Genomic DNA, 15000 nt, shown 5'->3' on the forward strand with positions numbered 1-15000 from the left:
CCCAACATGCCATGCCACGGCCTCGGCCCGCATGACATGCCACGGCCTCGGCCATCATGCCATGCCACGGCCTCGGCCCGCATGCCTTGCCACGGCGTTGCCCAACATGCCATGCCACGGCCTCGGCCCGCATGCCATGCCATGCCACGGCCACGGCCCGCATGCCATGCCACGGCCACGGCCTCAGCCCGCATGCCTTGCTACGGCGTCGCCCAACATGCCATGCCACGGCCTCGGCCCGCATGCCGTGCCACGGCCTCGGCCCGCATGCCATGCCATGCCACGGCCCGCATGTCTTGCCACGGCGTTGCCAAACATGCCATGCCACGGCCTCGGCCCGCATGCCTTGCGACGGCGTCGCCCAACATGCCATGCCACGGCCACGGCCCGCATGCCATGCCACGGCCTCGGCCCGCATGCCATGCCACGGCCTCGGCCCGCATGCCTTGCTGCGGCGTTGCCCAACATGCCATGCCACGGCCTCGGCCCGCATGCCTTGCCACCGCGTTGCCCAGCATGCCATGCCACCGCGTTGCCCGGCGTGCCATGCCTTAGCCTTGGCCAACATGTCGAGCCACGGCCTCGGCCCGCATGCCATGCCATGCCACAGCCCGCATGTCTTGCCACGGCGTTGCCAAACATGCCATGCCACGGCCTCGGCCTGCATGACGTGCCACGGCCTCGGCCCGCATGCCGTGCCACGGCCTCGGCCCGCATGACATGCCACGGCCTCGGCCCGCATGCCTTGCCACGACGCCGCCCAACTTGCCATGCCACGGCCTCGGCCCGCATGCCATGCCACGGCCTCGGCCCGCATGACATGCCACGGCCTCGGCCCGCATGCCTTGCTACGGCGTCGCCCAACATGCCATGCCACGGCCTCGGCCCGCATGCCATGCCACGGCCTCGGCCCGCATGACATGCCACGGCCTCGGACCGCATGCCTTGCTACGGCGTCGCCCAACATGCCATGCCACGGCCTCGGCCCGCATGCCATGCCACGGCCTCGGCCCGCATGCCATGCCACGGCCTCGGCCCGCATGCCTTGCTGCGGCGTTGCCCAACATGCCATGCCACGGCCTCGGCCCGCATGCCTTGCCACTGCGTTGCCCAGCATGCCATGCCACCGCGTTGCCCGGCGTGCCATGCCTTAGCCTTGGCCAACATGTCGAGCCACGGCCTCGGCCCGCATGCCATGCCATGCCACGGCCCGCATGTCTTGCCACGGCGTGGCCAAACATGCCATGCCACGGCCTCGGCCCGCATGACGTGCCACGGCCTCGGCCCGCATGACATGCCACGGCCTCGGCCCGCATGCCTTGCTACGGCGTCGCCCAACATGCCATGCCACGGCCTCGGCCCGCATGACATGCCACGGCCTCGGCCAGCATGCCTTGCCACGACGCCGCCCAACTTGCCATGCCACGGCCTCGGCCCGCATGCCATGCCACGGCCTCGGCCCGCATGACATGCCACGGCCTCGGCCCGCATGCCTTGCTACGGCGTCGCCCAACATGCCATGCCACGGCCTCGGCCCGCATGCCATGCCACGGCCTCGGCCCGCATGACATGCCACGGCCTCGGACCGCATGCCTTGCTACGGCGTCGCCCAACATGCCATGCCACGGCCTCGGCCCGCATGCCACGGCACGGCCTCGGCCCGCATGCCTTGCTACGGCGTCGCCCAACATGCCATGCCACGGCCTCGGCCCGCATGCCATGCCACGGCCTCGGCCCGCATGACATGCCACGGCCTCGGACCGCATGCCTTGCTACGGCGTCGCCCAACATGCCATGCCACGGCCTCGGCCCGCATGCCATGCCACGGCCTCGGCCCGCATGACATGCCACGGCCTCGGACCGCATGCCTTGCTACGGCGTCGCCCAACATGCCATGCCACGGCCTCGGCCCGCATGCCACGGCACGGCCTCGGCCCGCATGCCTTGCTACGGCGTCGCCCAACATGCCATGCCACGGCCTCGGCCCGCATGCCATGCCACGGCCTCGGCCCGCATGACATGCCACGGCCTCGGCCCGCATGCCTTGCGACGGCGTCGCCCAACATGCCTTGCCACGGCCTCGGCCCGCATGCCATGCCACGGCCTCGGCCCGCATGCCTTGCCACGACGTCGCCCAACTTGCCATGCCACGGCCTCGGCCCGCATGCCATGCCACGGCCTCGGCGCGCATGACATGCCACGGCCTCGGCCCGCATGCCATGCTACGGCGTCGCCCAACATGCCATGCCACGGCCTCGGCCCGCATGCCATGCCACGGCCTCGGCCCGCATGCCATGCCACGGCCTCGGCCCGCATGACAGGCCACGGCCTCGGACCGCATGCCTTGCTACGGCGTCGCCCAACATGCCATGCCACGGCCTCGGCCCGCATGCCATGCCACGGCCTCGGCCCGCATGCCACGGCACGGCCTCGGCCCGCATGCCTTGCTACGGCGTCGCCCAACATGCCATGCCACGGCCTCGGCCCGCATGCCATGCCACGGCCTCGGCCCGCATGACATGCCACGGCCTCGGACCGCATGCCTTGCTACGGCGTCGCCCAACATGCCATGCCACAGCCTCGGCCCGCATGCCGTGCCACGGCCTCGGCCTCGGCCCGCATGCCTTGCTACGACGTTGGCCAACATGCCATGCCACGGCCCCGGCCCGCATGCCATGCCACCGCGTTGCCCGACGTGCCATGCCTTAGCCTTGGCCAACATGTCGTGCCACGGCCTCGGCCCGCATGCCATGCCATGCCACGGCCCTCATGTCTTGCCACGGCGTTGCCAAACATGCCATGCCACGGCCTCGGCCCGCATGCCTTGCTACGGCGTCGCCCAACATGCCATGACATGCCACGGCCTCGGCCCGCATGCCTTGCTACGGCGTCGCCCAACATGCCATGCCACGGCCTCGGCCCGCATGCCATGCCACGGCCTCGGCCCGCATGCCTTGCGACGGCGTCGCCCAACATGCCATGCCACGGCCTCTGCCCGCATGCCATGCCACGGCCTCGGCCCGCGTGACATGCCACGGCCTCGGCCCGCATGCCTTGCCACGACGTCGCCCAACTTGCCATGCCACGGCCTCGGCCCGCATGCCATGCCACGGCCTCGGCTCGCATGACATGCCACGGCCTCGGCCCGCATGCCTTGCTACGGCGTCGCCCAACATGCCATGCCACGGCCTCGGCCCGCATGCCATGCCATGGCCTCGGCCCGCATGACATGCCACGGCCTCGGACCGCATGCCTTGCTACGGCGTCGCCCAACATGCCATGCCACGGCCCCGGCCCGCATGCCTTGCCACCGCGTTGCCCGGCGTGCCATGCCACCGCGTTGCCCGGCGTGCCATGCCTTAGCCTTGGCCAACATGTCGTGCCACGGCCTCGGCCCGCATGCCATGCCATGCCACGGCCCGCATGTCTTGCCACGGCGTTGCCAAACATGCCATGCCACGGCCTCGGCCCGCATGCCTTGCCACGGCCTCGGCCAACATGCCATGCCACGGCCTCGGCCCGCATGCCATGCCACGGCCTCGGCCCGCATGACATGCCACGGCCTCGGCCCGCATGCCTTGCTACGGCGTCGCCCAACATGCCATGCCACGGCCTCGGCCCGCATGCCATGCCACGGCCTCGGCCCGCATGCCCTTCTACGGCGTTGCCCAACATGCCATGCCACGGCCTCGGCCCGCATGCCTTGCCACCGCGTTGCCCAGCATGCCATGCCACCGCGTTGCCCGGCGTGCCATGCCTTAGCCTTGGCCAACATGTCGTGCCACGGCCTCGGCCCGCATGCCATGCCACGGCCTCGGCCCGCATGTCTTGCCACGGCGTTGCCCAACATGCCATGCCACGGCCTCGGCCCCCATGCCTTGCCACCGCGCTGCCCAGCATGCCAATGCACCGCGTTGCCCGGCGTGCCATGCCTTAGCCTTGGCCAACATGCCACCCCACGGCCTCGGCCCGCATGGCTTGCCAGGGCGTTGCCCAACATGCCATGCCACGGCCTCGGCCCGCATGTCTTGCCACGGCGTTGCCCAACATGCCATGCCATGCCACGCCACGGCCTCGGCCCGCATGCCATGCCACGGCCTCGGCCCGCATGCCATGCCATGCCACGGCCTCGGCCCGCATGCCATGCCACGGCCTCGGCCAGCATGCCATGCCAAGGCCTCGGCCCGCATGCCTTGCCACGGCGTTGCCCAGCATGCCATGCCACCGCGTTGCCCAGCGGGCCGTGCCGCGGCCTCGGCCCGCATGCCTTGCGACTGCCTTGGCCAGCGTGCCATGCCACAGCGTGCCATGCCTTAGCCTTGGCCTACATGCCATGCCACTGCCTTGGCCAGCATGTCGTGCCACCGCCACGGCCAGCATGCCATGCCGGTCCGTTGCCCAGCATGCCACGGCCGTGGCGGCATGGCAAGCCACGGCCTCGGCCGGCATGCCATGCCACGGCCTCGGCCAGCATGCCATGGCACTGTCTTGGTCAGCATGCCATGCCATGGCACCGCCTTGTCCAGCACGCCGTGCCGCAGCGTTGGCCAGCATGCCTTGGCCGGCATGCCATGCCAATGCCTTGGGCCAACATGGCGTGCCACGGGCTGGGCCATGCCGGTCCGTTGCCCGGCATGCCACGGCCGTGGCGGCATGGCAAGCCACGGCCTCGGCCAGCATGCCATGCCCCGGCCTCGCCCAGCATGCCATGGCACGGTCTTGGTCAGCATGCCATGCCATGGCACCGCCTTGTGCAGCGTTGGCCAGCATGCCTTGGCCGGCATGCCATGCCAATGCCTTGGGCCAACATGGCGTGCCACGGGCTGGGCGAGCACGGCATGCCACGGGCTGGGCGAGCATGCCACGCCACGGCCTTGGCTAGCAGCAAGGCATGCCACGGCCTCGGCGAGCATGCCATGCCATGCCAAGGCCAAGGCCAAAGCCAAGGCCAAGGCAGTGGGCAAGGCCAAGTCCCTGTGCAAGGCATGGCCAAGGCCAAGGCAAAGGCCAAGGCCGCGGGCAAAGGCCAAGGCCAAGGCCAAGGCCATGGCGTGCCACCGCCTCGATCGATCTTTTTGAACATGATTCTTTTATAATCTTACCCAAACCGTGCAACACAATTAAAAATGCACTACAATCAATTTTAAATGTCATTCCCTATTTTTTTGCAATTTTTCTGGAGCTTTTCGAATTTTTAAAGCCCTTATTTGGCATAAAAAAATCAAAATAAAATAAAAAAAATGAAAAAAATAATTTAATAATTTCTATAATTACTAGTGAATCATCCTTTAATTATGGGAATTTTTCCATAATTTTTTGACTATTTTTATTAATTTTTATTATTTTTTAAGTATTAATATCGAAATAAATTAAAATAAAATATTTTCTGTAAAAAAATATTTTTTTTAATTTTTTTTATGGTGTATTAAATTATTTCCTACAACTTTCATGTTGAAAGTTTTGGCAAAAAACCATTACTTTTTAAAAAAACCCCATTATGACTCCTCGAACATGCTTGATGTTTCCTCCTGCCAGATTGAAAAGGGCTTAACAGGCTATTATAAGGGGGGGGCACCTCCCTTGCCCAGGGCAAGGCAGTGGCAGGTACGCCCCATGTTGGGCGCGGCCTGGGCTGCGGCCTTGGGTTACATGCACTGCGGCTCGACCGCGGCCTGGGCTGCGGCCTGGGGCGGCTCGGCCGCGGCCTTGGGCGGCCTGGACCGCGGCCTTGGGCGGCCTTGCGCGGCCTGGGCGCGGCCTTGGGCGGCCTGGGCGCGGCCTTGCGCGGCCTGGGCGCGGCCTTGGGCGGCCTGGGCGCGGCCTTGCGCGGCCTGGGCGCGGCCTTGGGCGGCCTGGGCGCGGCCTTGCGCGGCCTGGGCGCGGCCTTGGGCAGCATGGCGTGGCATGCGCGCGGGCGTGGGCGGCCTGGCATGCGCGCGGCATGGGCAGCACGGCATGGCATGCGCACGGCCTGGGCGGCCTGGCATGCAGCCGGCCTGGCATGCCCGCGGCGTGGGCAGCACGGCATGGCATGCGCACGGCCTGGGCGGCCTGGCATGCAGCCGGCCTGGCATGCCCGCGGCGTGGGCAGCACGGCATGGCATGCGCACGGCCTGGGCGGCCTGGCATGCAGCCGGCCTGGGCAGCACGGCATGGCATGCGCACGGCCTGGGCGGCCTGGCATGCCCGCGGCGTGGGCAGCGTGGCCTGTGCGAATACCGCGCGCGTGGTCTTTTGACCACGGTGCGCGTGTTGCGCGCATGGTCGCGCACGCCTTTGCACGCCTTCGCACGCAACGCACGTCTAGTGATAAGAACCGCAGCCAAGGCAGCCCAGCCCCAAGGCCAAGGCCAGCAGCATGGCATGCCACGGCGAAGGCAGCCCAGCCAAAGCCAGCAGCATGCCATGCCAAGGCCAGCAGCATGCCATGCCACGGCCAAGGCAGGCCAGCCAAAGCCAGCAGCATGCCATGCCAAGGCCAAGGCCAGCAGCATGCCATGCCACGGCCAAGGCAGCCCAGCCAAAGCCAGCAGCATGCCAAGCCAAGGCCAAGGCCAGCAGCATGCCATGCCACGGCCAAGGCAGCCCAGCCAAAGCCAGCAGCATGCCATGCCAAGGCCTAGGCCAGCAGCATGCCATGCCACGGCCAAGGCAGGCAAGCCAAAGCCAGCAGCATGCCATGCCAAGGCCAAGGCCAGCAGCATGCCATGCCACGGCCAAGGCAGCCCAGCCAAAGCCAGCAGCATGCCATGCCAAGGCCTAGGCCAGCAGCATGCCATGCCACGGCCAAGGCAGGCCAGCCAAAGCCAGCAGCATGCCATGCCAAGGCCAAGGCCAGCAGCATGCCATGCCACGGCCAAGGCAGCCCAGCCAAAGCCAGCAGCATGCCATGCCAAGGCCTAGGCCAGCAGCATGCCATGCCACGGCCAAGGCAGGCAAGCCAAAGCCAGCAGCATGCCATGCCAAGGCCATGGCCAGCAGCATGCCATGCCACGGCCAAGGCAGCCCAGCCAAAGCCAGCAGCATGCCATGCCAAGGCCAAGGCCAGCAGCATGCCATGCCACGGCCAAGGCAGCCCAGCCAAAGCCAGCAGCATGCCATGCCAAGGCCTAGGCCAGCAGCATGCCATGCCACGGCCAAGGCAGGCCAGCCAAAGCCAGCAGCATGCCATGCCAAGGCCAAGGCCAGCAGCATGCCATGCCACGGCCAAGGCAGCCCACCCAAAGCCAGCAGCATGCCATGCCAAGGCCTAGGCCAGCAGCATGCCATGCCACGGCCAAGGCAGGCCAGCCAAAGCCAGCAGCATGCCATGCCAAGGCCTAGGCCACCAGCATGCCATGCCACGGCCAAGGCAGCCCAGCCAAAGCCAGAATAATGCCATGCCAAGGCCAAGGCCAGCAGCATGCCATGCCACGGCCAAGGCAGCCCAGCCAAAGCCAGCAGCATGCCATGCCAAGGCCTAGGCCAGCAGCATGCCATGCCACGGCCAAGGCAGGCAAGCCAAAGCCAGCAGCATGCCATGCCACGGCCAAGGCAGCCCAGCCAAAGCCAGCAGCATGCCATGCCAAGGCCAAGGCCAGCAGCATGCCATGCCACGGCCAAGGCAGCCCAGCCAAAGCCAGCAGCATGCCATGCCAAGGCCTAGGCCAGCAGCATGCCATGCCACGGCCAAGGCAGGCCAGCCAAAGCCAGCAGCATGCCATGCCAAGGCCAAGGCCAGCAGCATGCCATGCCAAGGCCAAGGCCAGCAGCATGCCATGCCACGGCCAAGGCAGCCCACCCAAAGCCAGCAGCATGCCATGCCAAGGCCTAGGCCAGCAGCATGCCATGCCACGGCCAAGGCAGGCCAGCCAAAGCCAGCAGCATGCCATGCCAAGGCCAAGGCCAGCAGCATGCCATGCCACGGCCTAGGCCAGCAGCATGCCATGCCACGGCCAAGGCAGCCCAGCCAAAGCCAGCAGCATGCCATGCCAAGGCCTAGGCCAGCAGCATGCCATGCCACGGCCAAGGCAGCCCAGCCAAAGCCAGCAGCATGCCATGCCAAGGCCAAGGCCAGCAGCATGCCATGCCACGGCCAAGGCAGGCCAGCCAAAGCCAGCAGCATGCCATGCCAAGGCCAAGGCCAGCAGCATGCCATGCCACGGCCAAGGCAGCCCAACCAAAGCCAGCAGCATGCCATGCCAAGGCCTAGGCCAGCAGCATGCCATGCCACGGCCAAGGCAGGCCAGCCAAAGCCAGCAGCATGCCATGCCAAGGCCTAGGCCACCAGCATGCCATGCCACGGCCAAGGCAGCCCCGCCAAAGCCAGCAGCATGCCATGCCAAGGCCAAGGCCAGCAGCATGCCATGCCACGGCCAAGGCAGCCCAGCCAAAGCCAGCAGCATGCCATGCCAAGGCCTAGGCCAGCAGCATGCCATGCCACGGCCAAGGCAGGCCAGCCAAAGCCAGCAACATGCCATGCCAAGGCCTAGGCCAGCAGCATGCCATGCCACGGCCAAGGCAGCCCAGCCAAAGCCAGCAGCATGCCATATCACGGCCAAGGGCAGCAGCATGCCATGCCACGGCCAAGGCAGCCCAGCCAAAGCCAGCAGCATGCCATGCCATGGCCTAGGCCAGCAGCATGCCATGCCACGGCCAAGGCAGGCCAGCCAAAGCCAGCAGCATGCCATGCCAAGGCCAAGGCCAGCAGCATGCCATGCCACGGCCAAGGCAGGCCAGCCAAAGCCAGCAGCATGCCATGCCAAGGCCTAGGCCAGCAGCATGCCATGGCACGACCAAGGCAGCCCAGCCAAAGCCAGCAGCATGCCATATCAAGGCCAAGGCCAGCAGCATGCCATGCCACGGCCAAGGCAGCCCAGCCAAAGCCAGCAGCATGCCATGCCATGGCCTAGGCCAGCAGCATGCCATGCCACGGCCAAGGCAGGCCAGCCAAAGCCAGCAGCATGCCATGCCAAGGCCTAGGCCAGCAGCATGCCATGCCACGGCCAAAACAGGCCAGCCAAAGCCAGCAGCATGCCATGCCAAGGCCTAGGCCAGCAGCATGCCATGCCACGGCCAAGGCAGGCCAGCCAAAGCCAGCAGCATGCCATGCCAAGGCCAAGGCCAGCAGCATGCCATGCCACGGCCTAGGCCAGCAGCATGCCATGCCACGGCCAAGGCAGCCCAGCCAAAGCCAGCAGCATGCCATGCCAAGGCCTAGGCCAGCAGCATGCCATGCCACGGCCAAGGCAGCCCAGCCAAAGCCAGCAGCATGCCATGCCAAGGCCAAGGCCAGCAGCATGCCATGCCACGGCCAAGGCAGCCCAGCCAAAGCCCGCAGCATGCCATGCCAAGGCCAAGGCCAGCAGCATGCCATGCCACGGCCAAGGCAGCCCAGCCAAAGCCAGCAGCATGCCATGCCAAGGCCTAGGCCAGCAGCATGCCATGCCACGGCCAAGGCAGGCCAGCCAAAGCCAACAGCATGGCATGCCAAGGCCAAGGCCAGCAGCATGCCATGCCACGGCCAAGGCAGCCCAGCCAAAGCCAGCAGCATGCCATGCCAAGGCCTAGGCCAGCAGCATGCCATGCCACGGCCAAGGCAGGCCAGCCAAAGCGAGCAGCATGCCATGCCAAGGCCTAGGCCAGCAGCATGCCATGCCACGGCCAAGGCAGCCCAACCAAAGCCAGCAGCATGCCATGCCAAGGCTTAGGCCAGCAGCATGCCATGCCACGGCCAAGGCAGGCCAGCCAAAGCCAGCAGCATGCCATGCCAAGGCCTAGGCCACCAGCATGCCATGCCACGGCCAAGGCAGCCCAGCCAAAGCCAGCAGCATGCCATGCCAAGGCCAAGGCCAGCAGCATGCCATGCCACGGCCAAGGCAGCCCAGCCAAAGCCAGCAGCATGCCATGCCAAGGCCTAGGCCAGCAGCATGCCATGCCACGGCCAACGCAGGCCAGCCAAAGCCAGCAGCATGCCATGCCAAGGCCTAGGCCAGCAGCATGCCATGCCACGGCCATGGCAGCCCAGCCAAAGCCAGCAGCATGCCATATCAAGGCCAAGGGCAGCAGCATGCCATGCCACGGCCAAGGCAGCCCAGCCAAAGCCAGCAGCATGCCATGCCATGGCCTAGGCCAGCAGCATGCCATGCCACGGCCAAGGCAGGCCAGCCAAAGCCAGCAGCATGCCATGCCAAGGCCAAGGCCAGCAGCATGCCATGCCACGGCCAAGGCAGCCCAGCCAAAGCCAGCAGCATGCCATGCCAAGGCCTAGGCCAGCAGCATGCCATGCCACGGCCAAGGCAGCCCAGCCAAAGCCAGCAGCATGCCATATCAAGGCCAAGACCAGCAGCATGCCATGCCACGGCCAAGGCAGCCCAGCCAAAGCCAGCAGCATGCCATGCCATGCCTAGGCCAGCAGCATGCCATGCCACGGCCAAGGCAGGCCAGCCAAAGCCAGCAGCATGCCATGCCAAGGCCTAGGCCAGCAGCATGCCATGCCACGGCCAAGGCAGGCCAGCCAAAGCCAGCAGCATGCCATGCCAAGGCCAAGGCCAGCAGCATGCCATGCCACGGCCAAGGCAGGCCTGCCAAAGCCAGCAGCATGCCATGCCAAGGCCAAGGCCAGCAGCATGCCATGCCAAGGCCAAGGCCAGCAGCATGCCATGCCACGGCCAAGGCTGCCAGCCAAAGCCAGCAGCATGCCATGCCAAGGCCTAGGCCAGCAGCATACCATGCCAAGGCCTAGGCCAGCAGCATGCCATGCCACGGCCAAGGCAGCCCAGCCAAAGCCAGCAGCATGCCATGCCAAGGCCTAGGCCAGCAGCATGCCATGCCACGGCCAAGGCAGCCCAGCCAAAGCCAGCAGCATGCCATGCCAAGGCCAAGGCCAGCAGCATGCCATGCCACGGCCAAGGCAGCCCAGCCAAAGCCAGCAGCATGCCATGCCAAGGCCAAGGCCAGCAGCATGCCATGCCACGGCCAAGGCAGCCCAGCCAAAGCCAGCAGCATGCCATGCCAAGGCCTAGGCCAGCAGCATGCCATGCCACGGCCAAGGCAGGCCAGCTAAAGCCAACAGCATGGCATGCCAAGGCCAAGGCCAGCAGCATGCCATGCCACGGCCAAGGCAGCCCAGCCAAAGCCAGCAGCATGCCATGCCAAGGCCTAGGCCAGCAGCATGCCATGCCACGGCCAAGGCAGGCCAGCCAAAGCGAGCAGCATGCCATGCCAAGGCCAAGGCCAGCAGCATGCCATGCCACGGCCAAGGCAGCCCAACCAAAGCCAGCAGCATGCCATGCCAAGGCTTAGGCCAGCAGCATGCCATGCCACGGCCAAGGCAGGCCAGCCAAAGCCAGCAGCATGCCATGCCAAGGCCTAGGCCACCAGCATGCCATGCCACGGCCAAGGCAGCCCAGCCAAAGCCAGCAGCATGCCATGCCAAGGCCAAGGCCAGCAGCATGCCATGCCACGGCCAAGGCAGCCCAGCCAAAGCCAGCAGCATGCCATGCGAAGGCCTAGGCCAGCAGCATGCCATGCGAAGGCCTAGGCCAGCAGCATGCCATGCCACGGCCAACGCAGGCCAGCCAAAGCCAGCAGCATGCCATGCCAAGGCCTAGGCCAGCAGCATGCCATGCCACGGCCAAGGCAGCCCAGCCAAAGCCAGCAGCATGCCATATCAAGGCCAAGGGCAGCAGCATGCCATGCCACGGCCAAGGCAGCCCAGCCAAAGCCAGCAGCATGCCATGCCATGGCCTAGGCCAGCAGCATGCCATGCCACGGCCAAGGCAGGCCAGCCAAAGCCAGCAGCATGCCATGCCAAGGCCAAGGCAGCCCAGCCAAAGCCAGCAGCATGCCATGCCAAGGCCTAGGCCAGCAGCATGCCATGCCACGGCCAAGGCAGCCCAGCCAAAGCCAGCAGCATGCCATATCAAGGCCAAGGCCAGCAGCATGCCATGCCACGGCCAAGGCAGCCCAGCCAAAGCCAGCAGCATGCCATGCCATGCCTAGGCCAGCAGCATGCCATGCCACGGCCAAGGCAGGCCAGCCAAAGCCAGCAGCATGCCATGCCAAGGCCTAGGCCAGCAGCATGCCATGCCACGGCCAAGGCAGGCCAGCCAAAGCCAGCAGCATGCCATGCCAAGGCCAAGGCCAGCAGCATGCCATGCCACGGCCAAGGCAGGCCAGCCAAAGCCAGCAGCATGCCATGCCAAGGCCAAGGCCAGCAGCATGCCATGCCACGGCCAAGGCTGCCAGCCAAAGCCAGCAGCATGCCATGCCAAGGCCTAGGCCAGCAGCATGCCATGCCACGGCCAAGGCAGCCCAGCCAAAGCCAGCAGCATGCCATGCCAAGGCCTAGGCCAGCAGCATGCCATGCCACGGCCAAGGCAGCCCAGCCAAAGCCAGCAGCATGCCATGCCACGGCCAAGGCAGCCCAGCCAAAGCCAGCAGCATGCCATGCCAAGGCCAAGGCCAAGGCCAGCAGCATGCCATGCCATGCCACGGCCAAGGCCAAGGCCGAGGCAGCCCATCCGAAGCCAGCAACATTCCATGGCAAGGCCAACGCAGCCCAGCCAAAGCCGGCGGCATGCCATGCCAAGGCCAAGGCCAGCCGCATGTCTTGCCACGGCCTTGTCCCGCAGCGTGGCGTGCCTTGGCCTTGGGCTAGAACATCGCATGCCACGCCCTTGGCAAGCAATCCTGTCCCTCGTGTAATTGCCATTTGGTTTGGCTTTGACTTACGTATATGTTGCCCTGCGAAATGCTTGTCCCTCGGGTAATAGCCGGTTTGGTTGCCTTTGACTTGCGAACACGTTGCTAGTGCTTTCCCCAGTGGAAGCTTGTTGGGAAAAGTATGTCCCTCGGAAGTTGCCTGTTGCGTTTGTTATTTGCATTCGAGCTATCCGATGCTTGCTGGGTTTCTCTAAGAGTTTTTGCACGTTCGTCGGGCTTTTTAATTATTTATTTACTCATAAAAATTATAATAAAATAAATTAAAAATAAAAAAATAATTAAAAAAATTACTATAATTACTAGTGCCTCATCTTATAATTGTTGGAATTTTTCTAGAATTTTTTGAGTATTTTTAGTAATTTTTATTATTTTTTAAGTATTAAAATTGAAATAAATTAAAATAAAATATTCCGGTGGCCAAATATTTTTTTATAATTTTTTTTATGGTGTATTAAATTATTTCATACAACTTTCATGCTTGATGTTTCCTCCTGCCAGATTGAAAAGGGCTTAACAGGCTATTATAAGGGGGGGGCACCTCCCTTAAGGCTGGCCAGCATGGCCAGGCCACAGGCCACGCCTATGCCTAGGCGGGCGCTTGGCACATGCCATCGCTTGGCTTGTGGCATTGGCTTGTGGCATCGAAACTACATAGCCAAGCACGGGATGCGTCGAGTGGCGGCCCGCGGCGGTGGCGGTGGCACGTTGGCCTAGGGCAGCATGCCATGCCACAGCCTTGGCCAGCAACATGGCATGCCAAAGCCTTGGCCAGCAGCATGCCATGCCCTGGCCTTGGCAAGCATGTCATGCCACGGCCTTGGCCAGCAGCATGCCATGCCACGACCTTGGCCAGCAGCATGCCATGCCCCGGCCTTGGCCAGCATGTCATGCCACGGCCTTGGCCAGCAGCATGCCATGCCACAGCCTTGGCCAGCAGCATGCCATGCCACAGCCTTGGCCAGCAACATGGCATGCCAAAGCCTTGGCCAGCAGCACGCCATGCCCCGGCCTTGGCAACCTTGCCAAGCCACGGCCATGGCCAGCAGCGTGCTATGCCCCGGCCTTGGCCAGCAGCGTGCCATGCCACGACCTTGGCCAGCAGCTTGCCATGCCCCGGCCTTGGCCAGCATGTCATGCCACGGCCTTGGCCAGCAGCATGCCATGCCACGGCCTTGGCCAGCAACATGGCATGCCGCGGCCTTGGCCGGCAGCATGCCATGCCGCGGCCTTGGCCGGCAGCATGGCAAGCCCAAGCCTTGGTCAGCAGCAGCATGCCATGCCAACGCCTTGGCCAGCAGCATGCCTTGCCACGGCCTCGGCCATCAGCATGCCTTGCCACGGCCTCGGCCATCAGCATGCCTTGCCACGGCCTCGGCCATCAGCATGCCTTGCCACGGCCTCGGCCATCAGCATGCCTTGCCACGGCCTTGTCCAGCAGCATGGCATGCCCGGCCTTGGCCAGCAGCATGTCATGCCACGGCCTTGGCAAGCATGCCAAGCCACGGCCTTGGCAAGCATGCCATGTCCCTCGGGTAATTGTACAAGTTGCCTTGCGAAATGCATGTCCCTCGGTTAAATTGCCATTTGGTTGGCTTTGGCGTGCGAACGAGTTGCCTGTGCTTTCCTTGTGGAAGCTTGTTGCGAGAAGTATGTCCCTCGAAAGTTGCCTGTTGCGTTTGTTATTTGCATTCGCGCTAACCGGTGCTTGCTCGGCCTCTCTAAATGTTTTCGCGCGTTCGTCGGGCTTCTTGGTCCTTCGGGGGGTGATTCGTTTTGGGGGGCTGGTGCACAGTGTACGTCGTGGCGCGTGAGTTGTGTTCGGTTTGTGCGAGTTGGACGGATCCCTGCCTGTGCAGCGAACTCCACTGGTGCATTCCTCCATGTCCCTCGGGTTGTCTTCGACTCGCCTTCGGGTTGCTTGCGCTTCCCTAGTGGAAGGTGCCTTGCGAAAAGCGTGTCCCTCGGGTAATTGCCATTTGGTTGGCTTTGACGTTCGAACGAGTTGCCTATGCTTTCCTAGTGGAAGCTTGTTGCGAAAAGTATGTCCCTCGAAATTTGCCTGTTGCGTTTGTTATTTGCATTCGCGCTAACCGGTGCTTGCTCGGCCTCTCTAAATGTTTTCGCGCGTTCGTCGGGCTTCTTAGTCCTTCGGGGGGTGATTCGTTTTGGGGGGCTGGTGCACAGTGTACGTCGTGGCGCGTGAGTTGTGTTCGGTTTGTGCGAGTTGGACGGATCCCTGCCTGTGCAGCGAACTCCACTGGTGCATTCCTCCATGTCCCTCGGGTTGTCTTCGAC

Source organism: Camellia sinensis, unplaced genomic scaffold (genome assembly GCF_055761805.1).
Source record: "Camellia sinensis isolate YWXY unplaced genomic scaffold, ASM5576180v1 Unanchor4, whole genome shotgun sequence".
Taxonomy (NCBI): domain Eukaryota; kingdom Viridiplantae; phylum Streptophyta; class Magnoliopsida; order Ericales; family Theaceae; genus Camellia; species Camellia sinensis.